Below are 22,644 nucleotides of genomic sequence, written 5' to 3' on the forward strand. Positions count from 1 at the left end.
GTAAATTTTTAGGATGATTAATCAACAATGATAAAATACATATACAACGTATTTTAAACTCAGGAGGATCTATTTTAATTTCTGATAATTTTTATGAATTGAATAATTGGGCACTCTTCATCTGAAATACTTCATATCAACAGTCCTATTAAAGCTAAATGAATAATCACGTTGAGTTTGTCACTATGGGTAGACACAGGCTACAATATGGAAAAACATAAGACTTATCCTCCCTGTGGCTTCCATGAAAACCTTCTCTGTTTATTCATTTCAGTTCCTTCTATGAGCAACTCTTTCTTTGCCCACTATTTAAATGTTGGTATTCCTGGGGTTCTGTCCTTGACCTTCTTTTAATGGAGCTCTGTCTCCGGATTATCTCACTTATTTCCATGACATCAACTACTAGCTAATCATGGCTTACCAATATGTCTCAGGTTGTCCTAAACTGAACTCACTAACTGTAACCACCATCATTTTAGTTGTTCATGTTAGAAAACTGGGAGTTATTCTTGATTCATCCCCCTCTCACACCACCCACACCTATTTAGTCATGAAGTCCTGTCAATTCTTCATTCTAAAAATGGCCTGCAACTTTCTACTTAGCTTCCCACCCTCTGCTAGTATCTTACTTCAGGTTTTATTCATTTTTGATAGCTTTCTAATTCATTTCCCTGTGTCCAGTCATGCTTCATTCAAATCTCTTCTACACATTGATCTCTCTGAAATGCAAATATGATTATCACACCCCTCCCCAAACATCTTTTATAGTTTCCTTTACCTAAAAGATAAAGAAGAAATATTTTAACAACAAATAATTATTTATCTCTTTCACTAGACAGATATTTATTTGAGGTTATGGACTGTATTTTTTTCCTTTTAATATTTATTTCATTTTATATTACCACTGATGACACATAGTAGGTACTTAATATAGTTTTGTTGAGTAAATGAATTAATGAATTAAAATGAATGCCATAAAACTAGACAACCACATATACCTAAAGAACAAATTTTTGCTTATACTTGTGACAAATACATTACTTCCAATTAAGCATCATTTAAAAACCACCAATTACTATCAATATAAATGAGTAAACATCTCTCTTAATTTGCTTAATGAGTCAGATCCAGAGTCCTCACGATAGCCTCCACAGCCTTCATCCACCTGACCATCTCTCTTCCTCCCTCATTCCACTCCAACCACGTGGTCTCCTGCTGGCCTTTGAACAGTCAAACCCTTGAGACATTTGCAGATGATAACTTGATTCTCTGCCTTGGGGATCTTCTCTCAGACAGCTGTGTGGCTCACTCTCTTTGGATCTTTAATCAAATGACATTTCCTCCTATTTAAAACCACAACTGTTCCCCTCTTCCTTTTCTGCTTTATTATTTTTGTCCATAACACAGCTTGCCATCCGATGTTCTATATATTTTGCTTTCATCCTATTTAATATTTATTTCCCACAGAATTAGATAGAATTATGAGTCACGAGGTAGAGACTTGTCTGTTAGAGCTCACTGTTGTATTCCTAGAATCCAAACAGATAATAGGTACTTGTTTAATGAATGAATAAATGAACAAGTAAATCCTCTATATTTAATCTTCAGATTAAAGACGCAAATGCAACAGCCATAACTGTTAACATACTTGCTCTAATTCTATATCAAAGGTTTCTTTGAAGTTTCTTTTAGTCAAAAAAGGAAAGCAAGAAAAGTTACCTAGTTTTAGTTTTCATAAAGGAGAGCAAAATTTTAAAGAAAATTCTAATGTTGGAGTTAAATAGGAATACAGAATAACTTAATGAACACTTTCTTTGTAAAATGCAGATGATGCTTCAGCTATGGATTTTTTTAAAGCAAACTTTGATGAAAGTTAAAAGAATAACATTAAAGCTCAATACAGTGAAAGCATTTCTGTGATATATTCAGCTGATATGGCTCAGGTCTGTAGCTTAATTTGAAAGACTGAATTTTGAGTAGTGAAGGAGTTGAACTGATGGCATATCTCTTAAGCTTTATTTTCTGACATAATTGCTTCTCTTGTCAAAGTTTCTGATAGGAGCTTAGGAATTGCATGTCAAAAAGTACTCCCAGCTGGAGTTTACTGATTCACACTAGAAAACAAATGATCTTTCCCCATATTCTTTACTTTCTCTCTGACCTCTAATTTCCAAACAATTTTTTTAAAAAACACTAACAACTACAACAACAGCAATAAAAAAAACTGCAAAAGACCTAACCTTAAATAAAGGACGTGAATATAAAGTCATTTCAAGCTCCTTAGCTCCAGTTTTGTTTCCTTCTAAATCATTTACAAATGATACTTTTATACAGGAAATATGATAATGTTACACACATGCTTTTAGGAAATCTAGACACTCACGGCCTGAAGATTTTTTAGTCATAGTTTTACTTATTCAGATAATATTTAACAGACAGTTACTTTCTGTGCAGAGCACTATGCTATATACACCTATATACATATGGCTAAGGAAATTGCCCCTGTTCTTAGTGATATGACAATCTAGGAGGGGAAATATGCACAGATAACGCAATACGAGTGAGCATCAGATGATGGGTAGAAGGAACTATCACTATTAAGAGAATGGAGAGAGAGTACTTCTAGTTAGTGTTCTCAAGAGAGCTTCATGAAATAGGTGCCTTCTGAACTGGGCCTTCCAAGATTTCTTAGTGCAGACATGGGTAGAGATATTTCATGCCACGAAAAATCACATTTCCAAAAGACATGTCAACGTGATCAAGTAGTGAGCAGGTAACTGCAAATAGACCTCTTTTATTAGTCTGGAGTACATGTGAAACAAATGGTAGGAGGCAAGACTGGTCTTGTGGGTTAAGGATCAGATTGTAAGCAATGTTAATACTACATGAAGGAATTTTAGTCTTATTATACTGTCACTGGAGAATCAGTTTTTTTGTCTGGGCAGTGGGTCGTGATACTGTTAACAGGTGCTTTAGAGAAAGATTGGGTATAGAGAGAACAAAACACATGACCATTACAATAATATAATTGTGGTCTATTAGTAAAGACCTGAGTTTAGATGATGATGTTGAAGGAATTAAAAAGATAATCTAAACATGTTAGTGGAGGGAGAAAGATTGAAAAGATGCCTACATCCAGGGACCAGTAAATGAGGGCATAGGACACTAAAGAGTATAGGCTGGAAGGATTAGAAGAAGCATAATCAGCTTACTGAGGTCAACATGGGTTTGTCTTATATTGGATGTTGCAACCTCATCATTTATCACAGTGTGAGGCACACAATAGGCCCTCAATTTATGCTTCTTAAGTAACTAAGTGTTTGCTTGGCAAATGACTTCATAGAATAAATTTCAGGGTGGGTAAAGAAAGTGATCTTTGTTGCCCTGGAGTTGACTTTACTGGTAAAGGATATATCCATTGGCAGTAGTTAGATAATTTAAAACAATGGCGTGGCTTTAGATCTAACAGTATGTCAGCTTACTTTTCCTTTTAAGAAGTAGTATAAAGACAATCCTGCACCCTGTGGAAAGAAAACCACATTCACAGAAAGATAGACAAAATGAAAAGGCAGAAGACTATGTACCAGATGAAGGAACAAGATAAAACCCCAGAAAAACAATTAAATGAAGTGGAGATAGGCAACCTTCCAGAAAAAGAATTCAGAATAATGATAGTGAAGATGATCCAGGACCTTGGAAAAAGAATGGAGGAAAAGATTGAGAAGATGCAAGAAATGTTTAACAAAGACCTAGAAGAATTAAAGAACAAACAAACAGAGATGAGCAATACAATAACTGAAATGAAAAATACACTACAAGGAATCAATAGCGGAATAACTGAGGCAGAAGAATGGATAACTGACCTAGAAGACAGAGCGGTGGAATTCACTGCCAAGGAACACAATAAAGAAAAAAGAAAGAAAAGAAATGAAGACAGCCTAAGAGACCTCTGGAACAACATTAAACACACCAACAATCACATTATAGGGGTCCCAGAAGGAGAAGACAGAGAAAGGATCTGAGAAAATATTTGAAGGGATTATACTCGAAAACTTCCCTAACATGGGAAAGGAAATAGCCACCGAAGTCCAGGAAGCACAGAGAGTCCCAGGCAGCATAAACCTAAGGAGAAACAGGTTGAGACACAGGAATCAAATTGACAAAAATTAAAGACAAAGAAAAATTATTAAAAGCAACAAGGGGAAAATAACAAATAACATACAAGAGAACTCCCATAAGGTTAACAGCCGATTTCTCGGCAGAAACTCTACAAGCCAGAAAGGAATGGCATGATATATTTAAAGTGATGAAAGGGAAGAACCTACAAACAAGAGTACTCTACCCGGCAAGGATCTCAGATTCGATGGAGAAATCAAAAACTTTACAGAAAAGCAAAAGCTAAGAGAATTCAGCACCACAAAACCACCTCTGCAGCAAATGCTAAAGGAACTTCTCTAAGTGGGAAACACAAGAGAAGAAAAGGACCTACAAAAACAAATACAAAACATTTAAGAAAATGGTCATAGGAACATACATATCAATAATTACCTTAAACGTGAATGGATTAAATGCTCCAACCAAAAGATGCAGGCTTGCTGAATGGATACAAAAACAAGACCCATATATATGCTGTCTACAAGAGACCCACTTCAGACCTGGGGACACATACAGACTGAAAGTGTGGGAATGGAAAAAGATATTCCATGCCAATGGAAATCAAAAGAAAGCCGGAGTAGCAATCCTCGTATCAGATAATATAGACTTTAAAATAAAGACTGTTACAAGAGACAAAGAAGGACACTACATAATGATGAAGGGATCAATCCAAGAAGAACATATAACAATTATATATACATCCAACATAGGAGCACCTCAATATATAAGGCAAATGCGAAGAGCTATAAAAGCGGAAATCAACAATAACACAATAATAGTGGGGGACTTTTAATGCCTTACCTACACCAATGGGCAGATCATACAGACAGAAAATTAATAAGGAAACACAAGCTTTAAATGACACAATAGACCAGATAGATTTGATATTTATAGGACATTCAGTCCAAAGACAGCAGATTACACTTTCTTTTCAAGTGCACATGGAACATTCTCCAAGATAGGTCACCTCTTGCTTCACAAATCAAGCCTTGGTAAATATAAGAAAACTGAAGTCATATCAAGCATCTTTTCTGACCACAATACTATGAAATTAGAAATAAATTTCAGGGGAAAAAATGTAAAAATCGCAAACACATGGAGGCTAAAGAGTACATTACTAAATAACCAAGAGGTCCTTGAAAAAATCAAAGAGGAAATCAAAAAATACCTAGGGACAAATGACAATGAAAACATGATGATCCAAAACCTATGGGATGCAGCAAAAGCTGTTCTAAGAGGGAATTTTATAACAATACAATCCTACCTCAAGAAACAAGAAAAATCTCAAATAAACAATCTAACCTTACACCTAAAGGAACTGAAGAAAGAAGACCAAACAAAACCCAAACTTAGTAGAAGGAAAGAAATCATAAAGATCAGAGCAGAAAAAAATGGAATAGAAACAAAGAAAACAATAGCAAAGATCAATAAAACTAAAAGCTGGTTCCTTGAGAGGTAAACAAAATTGATAAACCATTAGCCAGACTCATCAGGAAAAAGAGGGAGAGGACTCAAATCAATAAAATTAGAAATGAAAAGTTACAACAGACACCGCAGAAATACAAAGCATCATAAGAGACTACTACAAGGAACTCTATGCCAATAAAATGGACAACCGGGAAGAAATGGACCAATTCTTAGGTATAAATTTCCAAAGCTGAACCAGGAAGAAATAGAAAATATGAACAGACCTATCACAAGTAATGAAATTGAAACTGTGATTAAAAATCTTCCAACAAACAAAAGTCCAGGACCAGATGGCTTCACAGGTGAATTCTATCAAACATTTAGAGAAGATCTAACACCGATCCTTATCAAACTCTTCCAAAGAATTTCAGAGGAAGGAACACTCCCAAACTCATTCTATGAGGCCACCATCATCCTGATACCAAAACCAGACAAAAATACTACAAAAAAAGGAAATTACAGACCAATATCACAGATGAATATAGACGCAAAAATCCTCAACAAAATACTAGCAAACAGAATCCAACAACACATTAAAAGGATCATACACCATGACCAAGTGGGATTTATCCCAGAGATGCAAGGATTCTTCAATATATGCAAATCAATCAATGTGATACACCATATTACCAAATTCAAGAATAAAAACCATATGATCATCTCAGTATCTGCAGAAAAAGCTTTTGACAAAATTCAACACCCATTTGTGATAAAAAGTCTCCAGAAAGTGGGCATAGAGGGAACAGACCTCAATATAATAAAGGCCATATATGACAAACCCAGTAAACTTCATACTCAATGGTGAAAAACTGAAAGCATTTCCTCTAAGATCAGGAACAAGACAAGGAAGTCCACTCTCACTACTGTTATTCAACATAGTCTTGGAGGTCCTAGCCATGGCAATCAGGAAAGAAAAAGAAATAAAAGAATACAAATTGGATAAGGAGAAGCAAAACTGTCACTGTTTGCATCTGACATGATACTATACCTAGATAATCCTAAAGAGGCCACCAGCAAACTACTAGAGCTAATCAATGAATTTGGTAAAGTTGCAGGATACAAAATTAATGCACAGAAATCTCTTGCATTCCTATGCACTAACAACGAAATGTCAGAAAGAGAAATTAAGGAAATAATCCCATTCACCATTGCCACAAAAAGAATAAAATACCTAGGAATAAACCTACCTAAGGAGGTAAAAGATCTGTACTCAGAAAACTCTAAGACACTGATGAGAGAAATCAAAGATGACACAAAAGGATGGAGAGAAATACCATGTTTTTGCATTGGAAGAATCAATATTGTGAAAATGACTATACTACCCAAAACAATCTACAGATTCAGTGCAGTCCATATCAAAGTACCAATGGCATTTTTTACAGAACTAGAACAAAAAATCTTAAAATTTGTATGGAGACACAAAAGACCCCGAATAGCCAAAGCAATCTTAAGGGAAAAGAACGGAGCTGGAGGAATCAGACTCCCTGACTTCAGATTATACTACAAAACTGCAGTAATCGGGGAACTGTGGTACTGACACAAAAACAGAAATATATATATATATATATATATATATATATATAGAGAGAGAGAGAGAGAGAGAGAGAGAGAGAGAGAGAGGGAGAGGGAGAGGGAGAGGGAGAGAGATATCAATGGAACAGGATAGAAAACCCGGAGATAAACCTACGCACCTGTGGTCAACTAATCTATGACAAAGGAGGTAAGGATATACAATGGAGAAAACACAATCTTTTCAGTAAGTGGTGCTGGAAAACTGGACAGCTACATGTAAAAGAATGAAATTAGAACACTCCCTAACACCATACACAAAAATAAACTCAAAATGTATTAAGACCTAAATGTAAGCCCAGACACTATAAAACTGTTAGAGGAAAACACAGGAAGAACACTCTTTGACATAAATCACAGCAAGATCTTTTTTTTTTTTATGATATTCATAATAAGACTGCCTTAAAGCCTTTCATTGTATTCCCTAGACCACCAGGTAAAACCCTAACACATGGTATTTTAAAAATTATTTTTAAACTGTATCAAGTAAGTATAATTGTATATGCTAATACACAAAATGTCCAGTTCTAGATTCAGCATAAGATATAGCTCCACAGAGAGGCAGAGTGCTAGATGCTATTTTTACATATTATAAGGCCCAAACAGGTTAATGTATATTCTTGACATCACAGATTTACTTCTGTGTTAATTCACTTTCAGAAAGCATGTATAACCATAATATACATGGTGAGAAAGTAAATTTATTCGTATGTTTGGGCCTAAAAAATATCATTATGCAGTCTAATAATCGCAGTTGACAGAATCATTTTTTTAAAACCAGATATTTTTTTTAAATCAGAATCATTTTTTTAAAACCAGAAGAAAGAATTCAATAAAAGCAACAATGAAGCCCTGATTGGCTCCTCTGTTTTGCCAGGTGGCACTGATTTATACAGCAAGGTCTGTTTTGATCCACTTCCTAGAGTATTGGAAATAAAAAGAAAAATAAACAAATGGGACCTAATGAAACTTCAGAGCTTTTGCACAGCAAAGGAAACTATAAACAAGACCAAAAGACAGCCTTCAGAATGGGAGAGAATAGTTGTAAATGAATCAACAGACAAGTAGTTAGCCTCCAAAATATATAAACAGCTCATGCAGCTCAGTATTAAAAAAACAAACAACCTAATCAAAAAATGGGCAGAAGACCTAAATATACATTTCTCCACAGAAGACATACAGATGGCCAAGAAGCACATGAAAAGCTGCTTAACATCACTAATTATTAGAGAAATGCAAATTAAAACTACAATGAGGTATCACCTCACACCGGTTAGAGTGGACATCATCAGAAAATCTACAGACAACAAATGTTGGGAGGGTGTGAAGAAAAGGGAACCCTCTTGCACTGTTGGTGGGAAGGTAAATTGATACAGCCACTATGGAGAACAGTATGGAGGTTCCTTAAAAAACTAAAAATAGAACTACCATATGACCCAACAATCCCACTACTGGGCGTATACCCTGAGAAAACCATAATTCAAAAAGACACATGCACCCCAATGATCATTGCAGCACTATTTACAATAGCCAGGTCGTGGAAGCAGCCTAAATGCTGATCGACAGACAAATGGATAAAGAAGATGTGTGGTGCATATATACCATGGAATATTACTCAGCCATCAAAGGGAACAGATCTGGGTTATTTGTAGAGACGTGGATGGACCTAGAGACTGTCATACAGAGTGAAGTAAGTCAGAAAGAGAAAAACAAATATCGTATATTAACGCATCTATGTGGAATCTAGAAAAATGGTACACATGCACTGGTTTGCAAGGCAGAAATAGAGACACAGCTGTAGAGAACAAATGTATGGACACCAAAGAGGGAAAGCAGGGTGTGGGTGGTGGTGGTGGTGGTATGAATTGGGAGATTGGGATTGCCATGTAAATATTAATATGTATAAAATTGATAACTAATAAGAACCCGCTGTATAAAAAAATAAAATTCAAATTAAAAAAAAAAGATAAATTCCAAAAAGAAGAAGTAGTGTAGAGTAAGAGTTACTTGTCTAGGCTCTAGAAGTAGGCTTCTAGAGTTTGAATCCTAGCTCCATCACTTAGGGTCTTGGACAAGTCAGTTAGCCTTTCTGTGCCTCTGTTTCCTTGTCTGTCAAATGGGGACAATTATAATACCTCAGTGTTATTGTGAGGATTAAATGAGTTACTATGTGTAGTTAGAATAGTGTCTGGCACACATTAGGCACTGCATATGTTATAAGTACTAGAAGTGCTCTGTGTCTATTAGCACTGAACTTCTATTTACATTTTGAATTGGTGCAGTGTACAGGTTTGTTTTCTCGCCAAGAATTGAGAAACAAATGATTTAGGCAACCCTTCAAAAATCCCTATTGATAAAAGAGATGCATCATTAAGATTTGTATTGTATAACTGTGCTACAAGCCTTGATGAGGGAAGATTTGCACATGTGGAAATGTGGTTAAAACCTAAGGCTAAATGTTTCTGAACACTGACATTCACCCTTATTAAAATGCTTTACACTCTTCAGAGGGAAAGTACTATGTAAGTAGAACATGATGTCAAGAACAGCTCAAAAGTCAAGAGAACTCGAAAAGTACATCTTTGAAAGAAATAATCTCTAAAACTAAAGTCATTTTAAGTTTCTTTCATTTATATTTGTTAAACTACCCTTCTTTTTTTTTTTTTTTTGAAAATAATGTGTTTCCAGGAACTTCCTGCAAAAAAACCAGGTTTTGTCTAGGTTGCTTTATGCACAGATGGAAATACTTTAAAATAATCTAGGGAAAAATTAAGGTGCTTTCGTCAAAGGAGTTTCAAAATCTGGTTGTTCTGAATTATTTAGAATTCTGAAGTGTGCTGAAATTTAAATAGAAAGTGTCATGTGGAGGACCAGAGCCCAGTTTTCCTAATATACAGTACAAAGAATATATGCCAGTAAATGAGTGCCCAGGGCTCAGTGTGCTCTGATGGGGGAGTTAATTGAACTGGGAGCACATAAAAAATAAGACAGATTGTTTTTGTTGGCTTTATACATCTGAGAGATTTTATTCTATGACTTCTTTTACATAAGGTGTGGTATAATGAAACCACAAATTGTAAATGTGGTAGATAATTTGAATATTTTTCCACTAAATACTTTTGGATTTTGATTTATGAAATTATAACTATAGATAAAATATCAATAGCATCTATTTGATGCCTAATACCTGGTAGTGTGCTAGGCATACATAAGAAAAGGTATCTGTAGCAACTATTTTTGCATCATTCATGATATACTTCTATTAACTATAGCAGAACCTCTGCAAATGACACACATATTCTTTTTTATTCTTCCTATAAATTTTGTTAATTGAATTAATATTTCAGAAATCAATTCATTAAACATGATTTTTTAGAGCTATCAAGTAAAGTAGGTGAATTTTCTTTAATTGATTTTTAGGAAAAGTTTCTATATATCACTTACCTCTGCACAGTCCACGTCATTGTTCATGAAACAAAAAAGAGAAGCAATGTAGCACAGTGTGCAGCCCAATTCTGGAATGCTAGTAATAGGACTTAAGTCTTGGCTGCAACTACTTGTTAGCTGTGTGTCCATGGACAAGTTATATATTCTCTCTAGGCCTCGGTTTCCTCAGATATGAAATAGAGACAAACCTCACAGGGCAATAAGGAAGATTTTATGAGCTAATATATGGAAAGTACATGGTCTACCTAATTTTACTAGAAAAGAAGTTAGACAAGTTATGTGTTGCTATGAACCATTTTATAAAAACCGTAGGCTTTTATTACTACCCCAAATCATAGAATTCCATGATTAAAAAGTAATTGCTAAAGTAATCATTAATATTAATAAAGACTGGAATTAAAATGCCATTATTATGTTGGGATAAGAGGAAAAAAAGTTTGGTATGTTCTGCTGCCAGGTAGAAGAGGACTGCTCAAAATGAGCTCTTTTCTGCCCATCCCACTTCATGATTTTGTGATCTTGTGACATTGTAGTAGGGTGCTAAGAACAGAGTGATCATACTCATTTCTTGAATCTTTAACACAAGAATTACATTAACTTTCAGTAGAAACTAAGGTCTTAGCCTTCTCAGAGTACATATTTTAATTTCCTGACTTTGACAGTTTAGCTATCAAGTCGAATGGCATATTCCAAACTTCCAACACTGAAGTTCCAATTATTTGACTCCTCTAAAAATACTGCTACATTATGTCCTCTACAAGGTCCTAAGTAGTCCCTGGCAGTCTTTTACTGTTTTTACTTAGCAATATTTCCTTATTATCTTATTATATTATCCGTGAAATGATAAATCTTCAAAGAGAGCTCAGGTCTTGAAGTTAATTCAATGCATTTGTAATAATTGCAATGTATAGTAGAAAGGAATAATGTACCCAGGAGTGAACATGAAGAATTCTTAGATCTGATACTGATTTTTTTCTATCATCTGCAAACCACCTGATTTCTTGCTTTTTGTTTCCCTTCTCTGTTATTGAAAACTTTTAAATCTGTGAATTTCTACCTCATTTGAATGTGAGCTATTTTACTACGAAAGAACATAGACAAGTTATATATTGATAAGTACCAATTTGTATAAATCATAGGGATTTATTTATATGTGGAATGATAGAATTTCATAATTAAAGGTCACTTTAAAAGTCATCTACTTTAAACTCTTCTTTAAAAAGATGGAAAAACAGAAGCTGAGTGAGACTGTGTAAGATGTGTGTTCAGAGGCCAAGTGCAACACAGCCAGATCACTTATTTTCTTGATATCCTGGATTAAATTAGCTCCCTCTTTTGCCTCAGCTTCATTATCTTTATGGATAAATAGTAATGGAGTCAAAGAAATGGATTTATTTATCGTATTTCTTCATGAAAAGATGTGGAATTATACAGTGTTATTCTCTTTTGTTCTTGGCACATCAGTATTAATTTATTTACATATATTTACTTATATGTATGTTTATACTTTATATGTATATACATATCTACATACATGTAGATATATATATAGTTCAAGACTAATTCCTTAATTCACAGAAGATCCTCAATTTTGAACTTTTAAACATTTCATACATTTTGTAATTGAGAGGCACTTTAAAAGTAATTGAAAAGTTTATAAGCTAAATGATAGCATATGTGTGATTACTTTAAAGCTCTACCTCAGATGTTTCTTAACTTTAAACACTGCACCATTTTAACAGAGCACCATTCTGTATAGCAGAATGCTTTAAAGTTAAAGTGAAGCTGCCAAGTGTAAAAATGCAGTACATGAATGTCTGATTTCCCTTGCAAATCATCCAACTGGTGTTTCAGGACAAGATTATTTGTTGCTACCAATTTAGCTAAACATTGAAAACAGATTCTTTTGATGCTTTAAATATGCCTTCTCCATGGCTATTGCAAGATTGTTTTTATTTTTAAAAATAGTTTTCCAATCATAATGTTCAAAGTATAGGGCATAAATAGCTTTAAAAAGCATTTTTGGGCTTCCCTGGTGGCGCAGTGGTTGAGAGTCCGCCTGCCGATGCAGGGGACACGGGTTCGTGTCCCACTCCGGGAAGATCCCACATGCCGCAGAGCAGCTAGGCCCGTGAGCCATGGCCGCTGAGCCTGCGCGTCCGGAGCCTGTGCTCCGCAACAGGAGAGGCCACAACAGTGAGAGGCCTGCGTAACTCACAAAAGAAAGGGAAAAAAAAAGCATTTTTGAGGCATTTGGAATGTGCGCGTATAGGTTAGTGTTGTTCAGTAGAACTTTCAGCAATGATAGCGGATATTCTGTGTCTGTGTTGTCTAATTTAGAACCCACTAGTCACACATTACTATTGAGCACGGTTTCTAGTGCAATGGAGGAACTGCATTTTTAATTTTTATTTAAGATTAAAATAGACATATGAGATTAGTTGCTACCCTATTGGACAGTTCAGATATAGATTGATTTTTGATATAGAATCCGTGAAATTTAAAACTGAATTGGTGAGAATATCTGGTCCTTTTATCCATACGTAAGTAGAGCCATACTTAAGTCTTCTTAAAAAACAAAAATTTATTTTTAATGGCAGTCAGAAAAGGCATTGAAAACTCTCTGTAGTAACCTACACAAGTATTAATCCAATGTCGAAACTCATTCATGACATTCAAAGGCTTTAGTGCTACAGTTTAAGTAGGTTTGTGTGTGTGCATGCTTTACTCAGAGTAGCTGTAGACCTGCTGGTTACCACTTTTTTCCTAAAATAGTCATTAAAATGCCCCTTACCTTAACCAGGACCAAATGCTAACTGCTTTAATAGCTCTTTATAGGTCTTTCCATCTTGAGTCAACATGCTGTGAACCAGCTCCAAAATATCTGTTACCCTTTGTGCTTGTAAATGGGATGGTCTCCAAATGGATGTACTTTGCTGCTTACTTGAAACCTCCTATTTCAACTAAAAAATTTTGTATTTTATTTAAGACTAGTTGAGGACATAGCTGTTAATATTTAGCCAGTTGAGTAATGGCTTGGACAGAAGTCATAAGCTAATAAAAGATGTGGTTAAGCAGAACAGTAGGGAGATGTTAGGAAAGATCAGTGATAAGCAAAGTAAACCTGTTCAACTCACCATAATGTGCTCCTATATCCACATGTACTCCTGATTTATACATGGAAAGCACAACATAAATCCTTAACAGGGAGTTCTGGGTATCTCTAAATTATAATATGATTGTCACAATTTTTGAAGTATTCTGCCTATTTTCTAAGTGTGGTAAAATGAGAACTTGAGTTTTGCCTTATGCTTGCACCCAAATGTTAGAATGATTCATTATTTTTGTTATTTTTATACTAAACTGCTAACAGCCTACCCAGGGATTTCCCCTCTTCCTAATCTAATTACTTATGGTAAATGTTTGGGAAGAAGCCTTAAAAATATTAAAATTACTTCACTAGCCTGCTTCCATTTTTCTTAGAAGATCTGAATTGTTTTAGATTTTGAATATTCTAAAATACTTTGCTAAATATTAAGGCAAAATAAACCTCAGAAACATTTTTAAAAAGTAGAAATAGCTTGTTGTATAAGTTATCTCTCGCTTCTTGGGCTGGCAACTTTTGTCCCATTGCACATGCTCTTTGAAATAACTACAGTCTATCCTCAGAATTTCCCAGGCTTCTTGCCTGGAGTCTTTCCTTACTAGTCCCCCAAATGCTATGTACTCCCAAGTACTACTTCCTAGATTTTTTTTTTTTAATATAAAAAGACTGCTTGGCAGATCCTAAATTTGCAGGAAGAACAGCATTAAATACAGGAAATCATGCAAGCTGTGGTCAGTACCTAGTCTCCATGTCTAACTTCTAGCTTTTGAGTCGATCAATAAAATTGTTGTTGTGAGGACCAAATTTAATTTCTCTACCTGTGCCATTAAGTTAAAAGTTAAAAAATGAAGAAATAAGAGTGGACAGAAAAGTTTAGTAAAAAGACTGAGCTCCATATAAAGTTATTCAGTGCAGTGTGGCATACGCTCTATCGTTGAGAAAAGTAAAGTGTCTCAGGATCAGAAGAGAATGAATACTGGCTATGCCATCGTCTGAACTTCAGTTTATCTGTTTTCATCTCTGAAGTACAGTTAGTACCAACCACTTTACTTGCTTCACAAGATTGTTAATGCGGGTCAAGGGATAAAACATAGTTGAAGGCTTTGTAAATCACCAAGTGCTATACAAATATAAAGTGACATAGTCATCCTCATCATCATTATGACATTTGTTTAAGAGCTTATCGTTCAGAGGCAAAAAACAAGTATCAGAGTGAATTTTAAACTTTTTGACAGGAAAAAGAAAATGTCTATTTTCTGTATACTCCCATGGACTTGTTATATTTCCTAGGCTAACTCAGTGAGATATACCTATGAACAATTAAATGAAAATGTCCTAAAAGAGCAAAAGACAAGTCACTATCATTGACAGAAATATCTGTATTTGATATTTTCTAAGTGAGTCATTAAAACAATTCAGAAATACCAATTTCATATGAATGTCAGTGGAATGTCAGATGTAAAATTTTCAGTAACTTCCACTTGGGGAATAAGAAAGATCTAGTTGACTCACTTAGCTCTCTTCTCCTTTTCCTCCTCCCCTGTTTCCTCTCCTCCTTTCTCCTCTTTTCCTTTCTTTCATTCTTTCACTCCCACGCTTCTTCCTTTCTTCGCATCTCTGTCAGCAGAATTTGGAGGTGCTATAAGGAATATGAAAGAAATGGAAAGCAAAAATCTCTGCTTTCAGGGTGTTTTCAATTTTCAATTTGGCTGAGTCCTTTGAAATTATTTGTGATTTAGGTAAGAGGAAATGTTTCATCAGCATTTATTTTCTGGGAACTCATAATTGACTATTCTGTATAGAACAATAAAGAAGGCCTCAGTCCTGTTCTACAGGGTTACTAATTTTAACATGATCTTAAATTACAGCCTCTCAGAGTTAAGGAGGAAAATAAGCTTTTTAGATTTTAGGAAAATAAGCTTTTTAGATTTTAGGTTTCTGAACTGTTTTAGTCAAAACATGAGAAAAGTTTCATTTTTCTTAGATCTCTCCATGTATCAATCAACTCTTTGAACAGTTAAGGACCTGACAGATGAGGTTTTAAATAAAAATTATTGATGGGCAGTAATAAATCAGATTTTTTTAACCAGTTGCTCAAAGTGAAAGAAAGGAACTCTTTATGGAGATATTGGTTTCCTCCCAAGTTCTAAGCTCCTTTCCCTTGAACATGAATATTCAGAAGACTGTTCCTTCTTGAAAAGTAATTTTGACTGATATTTAAGGAACTATGTGATGGCAACATCTTAAATGTCTTTCCTGTTAGCATTAGGATAGTTTATTTTTCATAATTTTTTATTTTGTATTTTTTGATGTCTTGTTATAAATATTTTGTGTTTTGTTTTAAATAACATTTTATGAAACTCATTAGCTCTATTGATAGCAATGTATATTTATGAAATGTTCTAAAAAATATTAATTCATAAAACTTATCCTCATAAAACTCTTCTTGAATATGGACTGCCAGATGGTCATTGATATTTGAGTGAAAATTAAGAACATATAACAGGCATTATAACTTGTCTGGATTTTCAATGTTCAACTAAGAATAAGACCTTTCTGTTGTTGTTGGTATGTGTGAAATAGTACTTTAGAGAGTATTTCAATTTGAAGGATATATGCAAAAAGTACCCTCTTCTTATGGCTAAAAAAACATCGGAAACTGAACTTTTCTCAGTAACCTTACAAATAGTAAGATGAAAAATACATTCTGTTATAAGAAAATTTGAATATATTATTATATAGAAAGTCTGGTATTCCTGCAATATTAGTACTCTGTGACTTTATTTTCCTGAGCATTGCACTTGTGAGAGAAAAGTATTTTATTAAAAAAAATTAGATATGGACAGGTAAAAAGGTGATATACGGCCTATATAAAACTTTTTTAGTTTGGGGAGCTGGAGTATATTTTAGTGCTTAAAAATAATGCTTATAAACTAATGAAATAACTTTAAAATACAAATATACCAGATTTTCATTTGCAGAATGAGTCTTGTTCACTAAACATTCTCATGATAAACTTCTGTATACTTATTCCCATGACTTTACCATCACTCAGAGCATTATTGAAACTCCTCATTGGTAACTACCTTTAGTGTCAATTGATGGGTGATACTGAGAAATGTTCTTGTGATTTAGTATTTTGTGGGTCAAAATTGTGAAACACCTCATTTTATTCATTAATATTTCCTCTGAATAACTTCTGAGTAAGTTCCGATATTAAAAGCAACATTGATGACATTCAAAAGAGTGTGTAGGTGGCTCTGAAAGCCCTTCCATATAAGTAGTTTGCCAAAATCTGAGCAATGGCAAGATCAAAGAGCCAATTTCCTATTTTTTGAAAGTGACTTCTTTGGCTGAATAATGGCCCCCAAAGATGTTAACATATTAATCACAAGCACCTGCAATTATGTTACCCTTATATGGCAAAAGAGACTTTGCAGATGTGATTAAGATCTTGAGATAGACTATACTGGACTCTTCCAAGTGGGCTCAATGATGAAATTGCAAAAACCCTTATAGGAGGGAGGCCGGAAGGTGAGAGTCAGAGAGAGAAAATAGAAGCAGTAAAGTCAGACTCTCAGAGAACAAATGTGATGATTGAAACAGAGAGGAGTAAAATTTGAAAATATTACACTGATGGCTTTGAAGAAGGAGAAAGGGTCCATGAGTCAAGGAATGTAGGCAGCCTCTAGAAGACGGAGAAGGCAAACTAATAGATTCTCCCGTAGACCCTCTGGAGGGATCACAGCTGTGCTGACACCTGGACTTGGCCCAGTGAAGCTGATTTTGACTTCTGACCTCCAGAATTATAAGATCATAAATTTGTGTTGTTTTACACCACTAAATTTGTGTTAATTTGTTATAGCAGCAGTAGAAAACTAATTTAGATCTTGAGGTTTAGAAATGGAATAATAGCTCAAAGTAACCTTAGATGTAATCTAGTCCAACTTCTCCTTACCCATGAATTACATAAGTAGCACAGCCAAAGTGTTGCCTATCATTTGCCTAAAGTTACACAATCTGCAGCAGAATTGTAAAACCCATATATCCTAATCTTGAAGTCTAATATACTTCCTTGAATATTGTGTTACGTAAAATCCCAAGCATGTTTCAGTAATTCATATTACATATAATTTTTCCTTGTTGCCCTTGTAAGAAGATCAGTAGGTCTGAAATGGATCAACACACCTTGACTTTAATTCTCTTCATAAATTCTGATGACACTGCAGAGATAGGACTTAGTACCTTTAATGATTCTTACCGCAAGTATTTCCTAAGCGAGGATCGCCATCTTGTCTGATAGCGTTAGTCCTTCTACCAGCTATGCAAGGTAGAACATTATATATTATCACAGATCCCTTAAGTTAGAAAGGATTCTATTAAGTGGTAATAATCTGGGGATAGATTCTAGTCATTTTTATATGTACAAGTTTTACAGTTAAGATTGTTGGATTGCCCGGGTTGAGAATCATTGTTGCAGTCTAATGCTTCTTCCCTGAAGTTCTTGACTTCAGGAAGCATTGATAGAGGCATGAAGAATACTTCTTATGGGGGATGGGCTTACTCCATTCTCCACAAAACCTTCAGCAGCTACACGTTTCGTGACTCTCTATCTCCTATTCATTTTATGTTACTTAGATTTTTAAATCTTTTAGCATCTCAAGTTTACCATACCATCTTGTCCTTTATTTATCTGTTCTAAGTCCTTTTTACTTCCATAAAAATATTAGAATACACTTGTTAAAGTCTGCTGGGATTTTGATTAGAATTGGACTGGATATATAGCTCAGCTAAGAACTGATTTTCTAAAACATTGATTATTCCTATACTTGAACATAGTCTATCTCTCCATCTATTTCAGTCTTTTAATATTTCACTTAACAAATTTTGTTTTCAGTTTTTCAATTATTTGTGGTTGGCATATAATAGTATACTTATTTTTGTAACATTGACTTTGTATCCTGCAACCTTACTAAATTTACTTATCAAAGGCATACTTGTCATTCATCACTTTCCCATTACTTTTTTTGTCACCTGCCTTTTACCAGTCTATGGGAAATACTTATTAGAAGTGATCTTCTATTAGGTCAATTAGGTCAACTTCCATGGTCTCTTTTTTGAATTTTCCTCTTTTACTTCCCTCTAATATTTGGATAAATTTTCCTTGATAGAACTAGACATGCACACACACACACAGACACACACACACACAGACACACACACACACAGACAACTTTCAGTTGCCATGACAGTGTACTAATCTGGTTCTCTAACAGTGACTATTATTCCCACCGTGCTTCTGTGGTTATTTTAAGTTTCCCATCTTCTATATGGAAGTGTTATTCTGTGTTCTTTCCAAAGTTGTCTTCTCTTGTTGTAAACTGAAATTTATTTTTTTTTTCCCACTCCTTTGGCTTCAGATACAAGCTACTTCAGGGAAAGTCCAAGCTTCCTATCTTAGCATTGCTATTTCTTCAGAAATACACATCACATTTCCAAATACCTAGGAAAGATCTCTTTGCACCTTAATAGTCAAAACTGAACTTGTTTGTTTTAATTCCATGAATAAAAGTTCTTAGGTTACTTAAATTCTCTGGCTACCTGACTATCCTATCAGACTCTGAGCCTCCCGGTCTGCTCCTTCCCTTCATTCATCCTTTCCAACTTCCAGTATTTCACTCCTGTTTACTTCTACCACCTTTCCCTTTACAATTCCTCCTTATTTGGACTGCCATTGTCCTAGTTTAGCACCTCATTAACACCTTACATTGTTTATAACACACATTTTAACAACTCCAGAAATATTAAGAGGAAAAATTTCAGTATTTCAACTGTTTTCATTTTGTACGCATTCTTCCCATCCTTTCAGAATATATATTTATATTTTTAATTGCCATCATGTTATTCTTTATTCTATTTTTACACGTTTTCCATATACTACATAGCTTTCATGAATATAATTTTAATAAGTACATAAGAGCCTCTCAACATTTTTATTGTATTTTTTGTTATATTACCTTTTTTTTTTTAGTTATCTAGGAAGTTTCTAATATTTTTTCTATCACAAATAATACTTCAGTGACTCTTCATAAATGGTTTTTTAAACTTAGGTATTTTTCTTAGTGATTAAAAAAATATATGAAAGGTTTCATGCAATTTTAAAAATATTTAATTTCTTTCCAAAAGTGTATTTTACCAATTTATTCACTGATCATATATAAGTGGTCCCTATATATTTTAACTTTACAATCATTGTTTAAAATTTTGGCTTATTAAAAGAGGTAAGGTGGTGTTACATTCTGAATAAGCCTCTGTTTAATAACTAACAAAGTTGAACTTTTTTATCCTGTGTTATTTTGGCTACTTGAACTTCCTACTGTGGTCTTATGATTTTTTGCCTCGATTATTTCAGTAGCCTAACTGGCCTTGCTCTTCCATGACATTTTGACTCACGCTGACGGTCATAAAACCCAGGAAATGGTGCCACTGTATAAACAAAACAAGGAAAAGTTTTAATGTCTGACTTTTAGCTTACAAAGAATGCTGAACTCCTTCAGCTGGTGTTCCAGACTTTGCATGTTTCATATTCAAGTTTTAACCAGCCTTCTAGCCTTTTGTCACATTATCATCCAGGTATGCTAATTACCAGTCACCCTGGCACACTCTTATTCCGTAGTCCCTTTATTTTCCTCTTCTGTGTCATTACTCACTCTCTTCTCTTCACCTGAAGCCCCTGTGTTCAAATCTTACTAATCAAGGAACCAACAAATACTACCTCTTCCCTGAAGCTTACAGGATCATTCCCATTAGAATTAATCTCTTTTGTCAGTGTTCCTATTATGCTTTGTCTAAACCCCAGCTTTGATGCTTACCCCGTTCTTCCCATAAAATAATTTTTGATGTACAAATCTGAATTTTCCATTTCAAGTTCATTGACGTAAAGGGCTGTCCTTAAACAATCTTTGATTCTCCATAGTGCCCCGGACAATGGATAAAACATAACAAAATGTAGTAAATATTTGTTGAATTATTTGAATTCAATGAATTTTGGGCTGTTTTGAAATTTGTAAAGAGTAAAAATTTTTGGTCCCTGTAAATAAAGAGATGAATCCCGCATAACCTTACAATTGGGAAAAGTTACAATATCTTTGTTGCCATTCATGCAGGAAAGGGCCCTTTAAGAGAATACGAGCATAGAAGGGACACATTTTTAGAAATGGTTACATATATAAATGAGCCGCCTTCTTCTTGACAGAGACAAGAGCCTATATACCTGTCCTTCCTCAGAAACCTTCAAAACATGCAGACATACACACATATTACACACACACACACGCCATTTTTTTCAGTTATTCATTTCATTTGCTAGGATGAAATTTTAAAGTTTGGCCTAGATTGAGGTGGCCCAGCCATTTAATTTCGTTAAACTGCTATTATATGAAATAGTATAAATCTGTCCGTTTACCGCTTTTGATAGCAAGTTTTCTACTGTCAGGTGATTTGGGACTGAGTTGCAAGAGAAGGTGACCTTGACAGTCTAAAGTACTAGGCTTCTTGACACAGTGAGCTAAAGCAGTAGTATTGGTATTTACATAATTATGTTGTTAAATGCATCAAAGGTGAGGTATTTAAAGCAAATCAAACAAGTGACGTTCTTATTTTATAAACCAAATTTAGTCTCACGCTTGGCTGTTTTTATGATAGAATTACAGCAGTAGAGAAAATTAAGCATGAATGGAAGAGTAACTGATACCTTCAGAAATGGATGTTTAGAATGTGAACTTAAAGTGAGTAAGGAACACCAAAAGTCAGATGGTAGAAACAGGGGAGATGGCATTCAGGGGGACAGAAGGGATTAGCTGAGATTATTTTAGGACTATTTGCATTGAGAGAATGACCTTATATGGGTGACATCTAGAGAAGAGTCCTGATTTTGAACCCCAGCTCTATCAATGACTCAACTCACTGTGTGACCTGGAACAAACTAAATAATTTCCATGCACTCCAGCCTTCTTATAAAATGGAGATAATTACATATGCTATAAAAATTGTTGTAAGGATCAAATTAGAAAAGAGACCTAGATATCTTTCTAATGTAAATTAACCCATGTTTATAAGGTTGTATTGATATCATGTTGTAGAAACTTTATCATCGTAACATATTTGAACTTGATTTATTCATTTACTCAGAAAATATTCAGTAAATGCAGGCACTGTGTTTATTAGGTATACAGTAGTGATTAGAACAGATCTAATTCCTGCTCTCGAGATACTTATGATCTAGTAAGGGTCATTAGTAAACAAGCACATATTGAAAATAAGAGCTCTTCTTAACAGCCTCCATTTAACCCACTTGCCAGAGTAGCTACTGTTTTCTGTTTCCTCTGCAAAGCACATTGACCAACATCTGTCGTACACTGAATGACTGGCTGGTAATAACAGCTGATATTTATAGATAGCGCTTAACACTTGCTAGGATCTGTTCTAAGTGCTTTTCATAAACTAACTCCTTTAATCTTCACAACAATATCTCAGTGTAGATACTGTTATCATTCCCATTTTGCAGATGAGGAAACAGGCACAGAGCGGTTAAGTGATTTGTTCATGGTTAACACAACTAGTAGGTAGTAAATCAGGATTTACATATAGGCAGTCTGTCTCCAGAGTCCATAGTCTTAATCACTATGTAAGAATACAGCTCACTGAGTTGAAAGCTTATTCAAAGGTCAGTTGTATTTGTTCCCAAACATGTTTATGCCAGTTGTACTAGTTTTGTTATGTAATTTAATTAAATATCATGTAAAACAATAAACTAGGAATGCAAAATACAAATGTGATTTTGTGTATGTAAACTAAATTGAATACATTGGTAAGAATTAAGGAGAATTACCTAAAAAAGG

The 22,644-nt window shown here is 34.5% G+C and overlaps 2 protein-coding genes across 2 annotated transcripts in view; one reads left to right on the forward strand and one right to left on the reverse strand.

The window, feature by feature from the left end:
* The window catches only part of CTNNA3 (catenin alpha 3), a 1,614,209-nt gene that overhangs the window by 597,338 nt on the left and 994,227 nt on the right, over positions 1-22,644 (forward strand). The window lies entirely within an intron of this gene.
* Positions 1-22,644, reverse strand: part of LRRTM3 (leucine rich repeat transmembrane neuronal 3) — a 181,595-nt gene that overhangs the window by 66,091 nt on the left and 92,860 nt on the right. The window lies entirely within an intron of this gene.

Source organism: Delphinus delphis, chromosome 16 (assembly GCF_949987515.2).
Source record: "Delphinus delphis chromosome 16, mDelDel1.2, whole genome shotgun sequence".
Taxonomy (NCBI): domain Eukaryota; kingdom Metazoa; phylum Chordata; class Mammalia; order Artiodactyla; family Delphinidae; genus Delphinus; species Delphinus delphis.